This window comes from Sceloporus undulatus, chromosome 3, assembly GCF_019175285.1.
Source record: "Sceloporus undulatus isolate JIND9_A2432 ecotype Alabama chromosome 3, SceUnd_v1.1, whole genome shotgun sequence".
NCBI lineage: Eukaryota > Metazoa > Chordata > Lepidosauria > Squamata > Phrynosomatidae > Sceloporus > Sceloporus undulatus.
Genome location: NC_056524.1, coordinates 42,233,837 through 42,241,417, shown reverse-complemented (window position 1 = coordinate 42,241,417; position 7,581 = coordinate 42,233,837). Strand labels below are relative to the sequence as shown.

The 7,581-nt window shown below is 40.2% G+C and overlaps 1 protein-coding gene across 3 annotated transcripts in view; it reads right to left on the bottom strand.

Moving 5' to 3' along the window:
* NEPRO (nucleolus and neural progenitor protein) overlaps window positions 1–6,506 on the bottom strand; it is a 49,450-nt gene extending 42,944 nt beyond the window's left edge. Inside the window, exons 1-2 of one of the 3 annotated variants that reach the window (XM_042456727.1) lie at window positions 6,399–6,506; window positions 6,070–6,318 (exon numbers count right to left, since the gene is read on the bottom strand). The gene's annotated coding sequence lies outside the window, so the exon portion shown is untranslated. The remainder of the gene's footprint in view (window positions 1–6,069; window positions 6,319–6,398) is intronic. The other 2 variants (XM_042456726.1, XM_042456729.1) reach the window with 2 other exon arrangements.
* Between the last annotated feature and the right edge of the window lie 1,075 nt (window positions 6,507–7,581).

The window sequence follows — 7,581 nt, the reverse complement described above, 5'->3', positions numbered from 1 at the left end:
GCAAAATGGTGTCCCTTATAAAAAATGGAAAACCAAGTTTTGATATTTGAAACTTAGGCCTGTTACAGACTGCCAAATAAGTCGGGTCTCTGTGAGGTATGCTATTTAAATGTGCATGGGGTCCTAAGAGTCCGAGGGTCGCGCCAAAGCCACACTCCATTCCTAAGCACTGGAGTGCAGCTTTGGTCCAGCTTCCGCATTCTTAGGATGACATGCATCATTTAAATAGCATACCCTCCAAAGAGACCCGAAGCAGCTTTATTTGGCAGTCTGTAACAGGCCTTTATACTTTTTTGGAACATTTTCAAACCGTATATGCTTGAATCCGTGTATAACAAATCATGTATAAGAAGGGCTGACTATATTACTTTACAAACGTGTTGGTTTATTTTGAGGGAGAGACCCTTAGTAATACTGAATTGCCAGATTGGAGAAATTTAATATTAAATAAAAAACATGTTGGACGGAAGATGTCTAAATTGAGGCTTTGGTACTTTGCACATATCATGAGTTGATGTGACTCACTGGAAAGGATACTAATGCTTGGAAAACCTGAGAGGTAGTAGGAAAAGAGGGAGACCTGTTAGAGAACATATTTTCCATCTATTAGAAGGCCAACAGATTGGGGAGGGGGGTTGAAATATTCTGGCTGATAGAACTTCTATATCTGATAGGTCGTTATCACACAACTAAAATTGGAAGTATAATCCAGTGTCATCCCGAACGCAATCATGCGTATTCATGTTATTGCACGAAAAGTTAGATGCATTCGCTGGCATTCCAGACACACTCCGAATGCAATTGTGCATCAGTCCAAAATTAAGTAAATTTGGTGAACTAGGGAATTCACAAATCCTATTCCCAGGCTACTTCGCATGTAATGCGATGTCGGTGTGATATGCATGTCTGCTGTGGCCCTGGTATTCCCCCGGCATCAATTCCCGTGATCCTCCGTTTTGTTTTGGCTTCCGGGGCTCCTAGGTCTTTCCTGGCAGCCGGGAGGAAAAGCAGCTGCTTTTGACAGGAAAGAGTGGTTCTCCATTCAAGCGCTCTCTCTTTCAGCCCAAAACGGTGCACTTGGGGCTTGCCCTGCTCCTGACCCCTTGTGTCCCTTGGGGACCTTTTTGCCTCCCTCCCTCCCTCCCTTCCTCCAGGGCCAGGGGCTTCAAAAAGAGAGAAAAATCCCCCCTTTTTATTAGCCCCAAAGAGTTCTTCTTCCTTCATTCCTCCTCCTTTGGGGGATGATGGAGTGGGGCAGCCTAGGGAATAGGGGTCAGTTTTCCTCCCCTCAGGGGCATCACTCTGGGCTCACAATAAACTCCAGCTCCCTCTTCTGACTCATTGCCTTTAGTGGGACTCCCAATGGGCCAGGTTAGAACCAGAGAGGACCCAGGCCCCCCACAACCTGGCTGCAGCAAAGCTCTCCCAAATGGAAGGGACTCCTTCTCTTCTCCCATTCCTCCCATAGTTGGAGACTTAAAGGCTCACACACAACCATCTGGAGACCTCCACCCTCCTTTTTGGGTTTTCTTGGCAGGTTTATTCAGATGGGGTTTGCCATTGCTATTTTCTGAGGAGGCTGAGAGAGTGTGCCTTGCACTAGGTCACCCAGTGGGATTCCATCCCTGCCTTCTAGAGTCATAGTCCAATGCTCAAACCAAGCACAAGGTTGCTTTGGACTGATTTTGAATTGGTGAACTGCCTAAATAACATGAAATGAGGGGTAATGAATGCACAAATAAAGTGCATTGCCTAAATAACGTGAAATAAAGGGTAATGAATGACTAAATAACGTGAACTGCCTAAATAATGAACGAACAAGTAATGTGAATTGCATAATAATGTGAAATAAAGGGTAATGAATGAACAAATAATGTGAAACAAGGCAAAACCACGGAACCGGAGGCAAGCCCCACCGGAAGTGTAAAAAGGTAACAATCCGATTCTGCCCTCACTGCGCATGTGCAGGGATGCTAATTTGAACTCTAGACTACGAAGGGCACGTACTCATATGATAACTTCTTTTGCATTCGCACTACTTTGGCTTTGGAGTGGGCACTGTATTCTGTGTGTTTGACAACCATTTGTGCAATAGCGTTCATTTTCGAATTGGCCCTACTTTCTTTTTCAAAATTGGAAGACATTCCTCCTGTGTGATATCGTCCATAGGTAAGAAGCCACTTTTGTTGTGTTCTAAAATTTATTATGGTCAAGCACAAGATGTTCCACATGAAGGGACTTTCTTCGACCTGCTGTTTGTAAAGTTGCTCAATTAGGAGTTTTTCACTAGAGGGCACCAAATATTGCAATATCAACCATTTAAGGCTTTGTGTTTGACTGCATCAGAGCTCTTGGTGGAGCAGCCACAGCAGCTGTATACACAGCAGTGTATTCAATATATTCAAAGAAGTGTATTCAGCTGTTATGAAGTAAAACCACAGATCTTTTTTTTTTTTTAAATAAAAAGGATATTGGATACCAAGTATTAGAATTTTAAGTCTTCAAAAATACACTGTGTTCAGTTTTTATTTGTAAAGAGCAGGCCGTCTTTTGAATAACACCTGTGGTAAAATTAAAGGAGTGAACAATATATGATCACTTTTACTCTAAAGAATATGAAGTAGGAAAACCTCTAAGCAAATTACTTCATGCATTTATTTATTTATTTTTAAAAAAATCCTATATAAGTTCTGGTGATACTAAAAGTTGACCCAGCACTTGGAAACATTACTCTTAAAGCTAGCATATTAACACTAATGCTATTTTATTGGAAAGCAATTTTTGATATTTCATGTTCTTTCTTTTAAAAAGAGTAATTAAATATACAAAAATGTTCCGACATTTAGAGGTCCAGTTGTGGTACTTTCAAAAGCCTTATTATGCTAATACTGATAATAACTTGAGTAACAATCACTTTACTCATTAACTTCACACAGAGGTAAGCAACTGTGCCCACCGATGTTGTTGGACTGTAACTCCCACCATTCCTCACCATTGGGTATGCCACTTACAGCTGATGCAAGATGTCTTGCAAAAATATCTGGAGGATCATGCTTTATACACAACTACACTAGAATATTATTTAGGTCCATTTTGTATGGGGGGAGTGCCCCCTTTGATCCATTTTATTGTTAATGATATTGTCTTACATGTGTTCATGGCATGTTATTGATATTTTTGGATATCTCATAACTCCAAGGAGAAAACATTTGATCAGGAACATTTGAGGGCCCACAGTGCACTTCAGTATGGTGAAAGGCTAAAAATATCCCAATTCTCTTAGTGTCTATACAGGAGACTCTCTTCTTGAATTTCTTTTCATTGCAAAGCTGTTATTTCTATTTCATGACTCCTCAGTGCATTGATAGCTAAAAGCTCTTCAGATGACCTATTCTAGCTTGCACTCAATACTTCTCATAACTACTTAGCTCATAAGCTCTCACAGAATAGCAGCACTTTCTTTTGTTCTCTGGAGTTTTTATGAGACAATATCTGTCAAACTAATCTATGGAGATAAATCAAACACACAGCCGTGGCTGTGAAAAGGGGTGAGTGCCATTTAGCATTTAATATGGCCAGTTACTAAAGTGGGGGAATAGGGAGAATTCAATAAAAGGCGGTAAAGTGTTTAACAAAAAACTCAGTGACTTTTTTAAGAGGAGCATTGCCCATAGGAAAAATAGTCTAAAACTGCTGTATCTAAACTGAGTCAACACAAAGCATTCTGTTTTGCATTATGATACTTCTTAGAGCAAGAGAAAAGTTAGGTTTGGACAAGAGTCTCCAGCCACCATAGTCAGTGGCCATGCTGGTTAGGGATTCTGGGAGCTGTAATCCAATCCAAAATGACTTTTCCAAGCCCTGGACGTTATCTTTCTTAAAATATCAATCTCTGTAAGAACTGTCTTCTCCGGTACAAACATGTTATCCTCTTTGCATCATTTTAGAGCGTTTCCTTTCTGTGTTTCACCATCCTACAAAATACATTTAGCTGGTGAGAAAGAGATGGATGGTCATATGTTGGGGATGCTTTGATTGTGAGTTCCTATGCAGGGAGTTGGACTGGATGGCCCTTGTGGTCTCTTCCAACTCTATTATTATTCCAAAAATATTCCGTCTTACCCTTTTCTCTACTGTTTTCCACACATTGGTAAAATCTTTATTTTAGAAATAAATATCACATTGGAATGTGACATCCTATGTCATTTTCTTTGGTTTTTAATACTACCAAATTTCTGAATATCTTTGCTGTCCTATTCTTTCGAGAGAGACAATATGGTATAGTGGTTTGAGTGTTAGATTAGATTGTGGGACACCAGGATTTGAGTATTATTCAGCCCTGGAAACCCACTGGGTGAATGTGGGCATGTCAGTCCAAGAAGTAACCAATGGTAATCCTCTCCTGAATAAATCTATGATAGAGTCACCATAAGTTAGAGTTAACTTGAAGGAACATAAGAACAAAATTCTTTCTGATTATTGTGGAATTTTGTGGTGGTTGTTTTGTGCCTTGAAGTAGTTTCTGACTTATGGCAACCCTAAGGGGACTCTATCACGGGGTTTTCTTGGCAGGATTTGTTCAGAAGAATTTGGCCATTGCCTTCCCTTGAGGCTGAGAGCATGTGACCTGCCTAAGGTCACTCAATGGGTTTCATGGCCAAGCTGGGAATTGAACTCTGGTCTCTAGGGTCATAGTCCAACACTCAAACCACTACACCACAATGGTTCTCAAATTATTCTTACTCTGCCTTTATCCCCTTTGATTCTGTTAGGGGAAAGCAAGGGAAATGGCAGCTTAAAAAGAATAACTTTGAGTGGGAAAATGACAGAGGGGAGAGGGTAAAAAAAACCTCCCTGCCAGTGCTACTGCCTAGATTCAGTCCCCCTCTACTTTTAAGTTAGGGACATAGGAAACTGTTTTATACTAAATTGCTCTAATTAGGCCAATGTGGTCAATATTGCCATACACTTTCCAAGTTTTTAGGCAGAATTCTTTCCAAGCTCTGCTTAGAGCTGCTGGAATTTAAAAATGCGAGCATTTGCAGGCAAAGTATGTGATATATCAATCCCATTCAAAGTAATAGTTCATGGTCCAGTGCTGATTCCTGGAGAGTTTCCAAGAAAGAAAGAAGCAGTTGTACCAATGGGCACAAATATGGTACTAGCCCCTGGTCTCTTGGTGGGCCTAATCCTTCCATTTGCAGCATCGGATAGCACAGTGCTATACCATGGAACAACAATCCCTTATCTCATTGGGAAATGCAATCACATATTTCCCTGTGACATCTGGTTTGGGTCTTACAGAATCATCTAATATGTATTATTTTTCAGAGCAATCTATAATCACTATCACTTACATTACTTTCATAGTCCAAAAAGTATGACTTTGAAAGGATTATTTTTAGTCATAGTCATTCACAGTTAATTTTCAGTCCTGCCTTCTTTTAATCCTCTGTTCCTTACTGGCAAATTTCATATTGTTGATCCCTTTGGATATGAACCCTATCTTTTATGCCTCTGTAACCCATAAAGATGGTTACGGACTGGAGTTTCATTTCTGTGAATATTTAAAGATGGACCCCTTTTCTATAAAGTCTGAGCTCACAATTCTGAACTCACCCTGGATGCAAATCATACTTATAATAAGCTTCTTCTTACTGTCCCCCCAAAAATTTGATTCTTAAGAATCCCATCATCCACAGCCAAGATGGTAAATAACGATGGGGGCTTCTAGTCCATTACTTCTGGAGGGCACCAGAGCATGCCTGCTTTATAATATGACATTTAAAGCAGTTATGTTAAAGTCTTAATCAACCAGATGACTCTTATTTTCCATGGTTGCTAAGTACTTCTGAATACATGGTCCACAACAAATACTCGTTGTTAGTTGATGAAATGTAAGTGGAGACTCTTTTACTGCATTAGTCAGATTTTCCCTCTGAATCTTGTGTCTGTATAACATTTGCACAGGTGCAACATCTTGGTAAGGGGAACAATCCCAGTATTTTTCATAGACAAGTTGTGTTAGTTTGCTATATTAAAGCCAGTGTTTTCTCTCCCCGTGCATACCTGTAAAATGTCACCTGGTTTTCTGTTTCCCTTCAAACCTCTTGGAACATAAATCATTATTCCAATACACAGAGGTCTTCTTTGCATACACTTTGGTTGGTCAGCATAAACTTTCATTGAGTGTTAATAAGTCTCTTGCAGAGCAAGTATTAAATGTCAGTCTTGGTCTTCTCTTGCAAAGTGTTGTTGCTCTGTTAGGAGCCAAAGATAAGATGACATAACTCAAATTAATGTCTCTTGCTGGATAATCTGGGGGGAGAAAGCAGCAAATAAATTTCCCAGCACCCTGGAATTTTGTTTTATTTTAGGCATAAATGAGACCTAGTTACCTTCAATAATGTTCTCATACCCTCATGGCCAGGAACAGGGATACTTTAACTCACCAGATGTTTCAAGCAGCAAATCCTTCAGTCCCTTACTGTTCGCCATGCTGGATGGAAAAGATGGGAGTTAAAATCCAGAATAACTGGAAGGCCAAACATTCCCTTTCCCTGCTTAAACTTTATACTGGGATGGACACTTTGTGGTGTGGCCGTATTTAGTTCAACCTCCTGTCACCAGCTAGGACAGGAAGAGCAGTAGTAGGACCCACAGGCAACAATAGTCTTGTACTGTTGTTCCCTGGTAATTGGTGCCCGAGGCATATTGATCCAAAACACACTGCAGAAATAATCCAGTTTGAGACTGCTTTAACTGCCCTGGCTCAATGATAGAGAATCCTAGGAATTCTCTGACAGGGAAGGCTAAATGTCTGACAAAACTAAAGTTCCCAGACTTCCCTAGCATTGAGCTGGGGCAGTTAAAGCAGTCTCAAACTAGATTATTTCTGCAGTCTGTTTGGACCATTGACTCAGATCCTGGACCATATGTCCAATGCAGTTTGACACCACTTTAAGTGCTGTAGCTCCATCCCATGGAATCTTGGGGTTTATAGTTTTACATGGTCTTTAGCCTTCCTTGCCAAAGAGTGCTAGTGTCTCACAAAACAACAAATCCCAAGATGCTGTAGTAAGAACCATGGCAGTTAAAGTATTTTTCCCCTGCGGTGTAGATGCACCCCAGTCCCTTCATAGCTGCCCTTGCAAGTCCTAGTCTTCTTCTGATTTCTTGATTACAAACTTCATTTTGATTTATGACTGAGCCAAGGTTTAGAAAGTTTTTCACTCTTTCAATGTCATCACCTACTTTAAAGTTACATAAATGATCATTTTTTTTTCCTTAATTGTCAGATGTAACTCTGCTTTTGCACTCTTTTCCTTGACTTTTCTCAGTAGTCAATCAAAGTCCGTCTTTGTTGTTTTCCACTAGTAGGGCATCATCTGCTTATTTTAAATTGTTGATGTTCCTTCCACCAGAGTTCATACCTCCTTCTTCAGAGTCTAATCTTGCTTTCCAGATATGATAAATTCTGGATATAAATTAAACAGATAGGACCCCCTTGCCAATTGCAAACCATTCTGTTTCTCCACGTTCTGGCCTCATGGTGGCCTCTTGTATAGGTTACGCATTGAT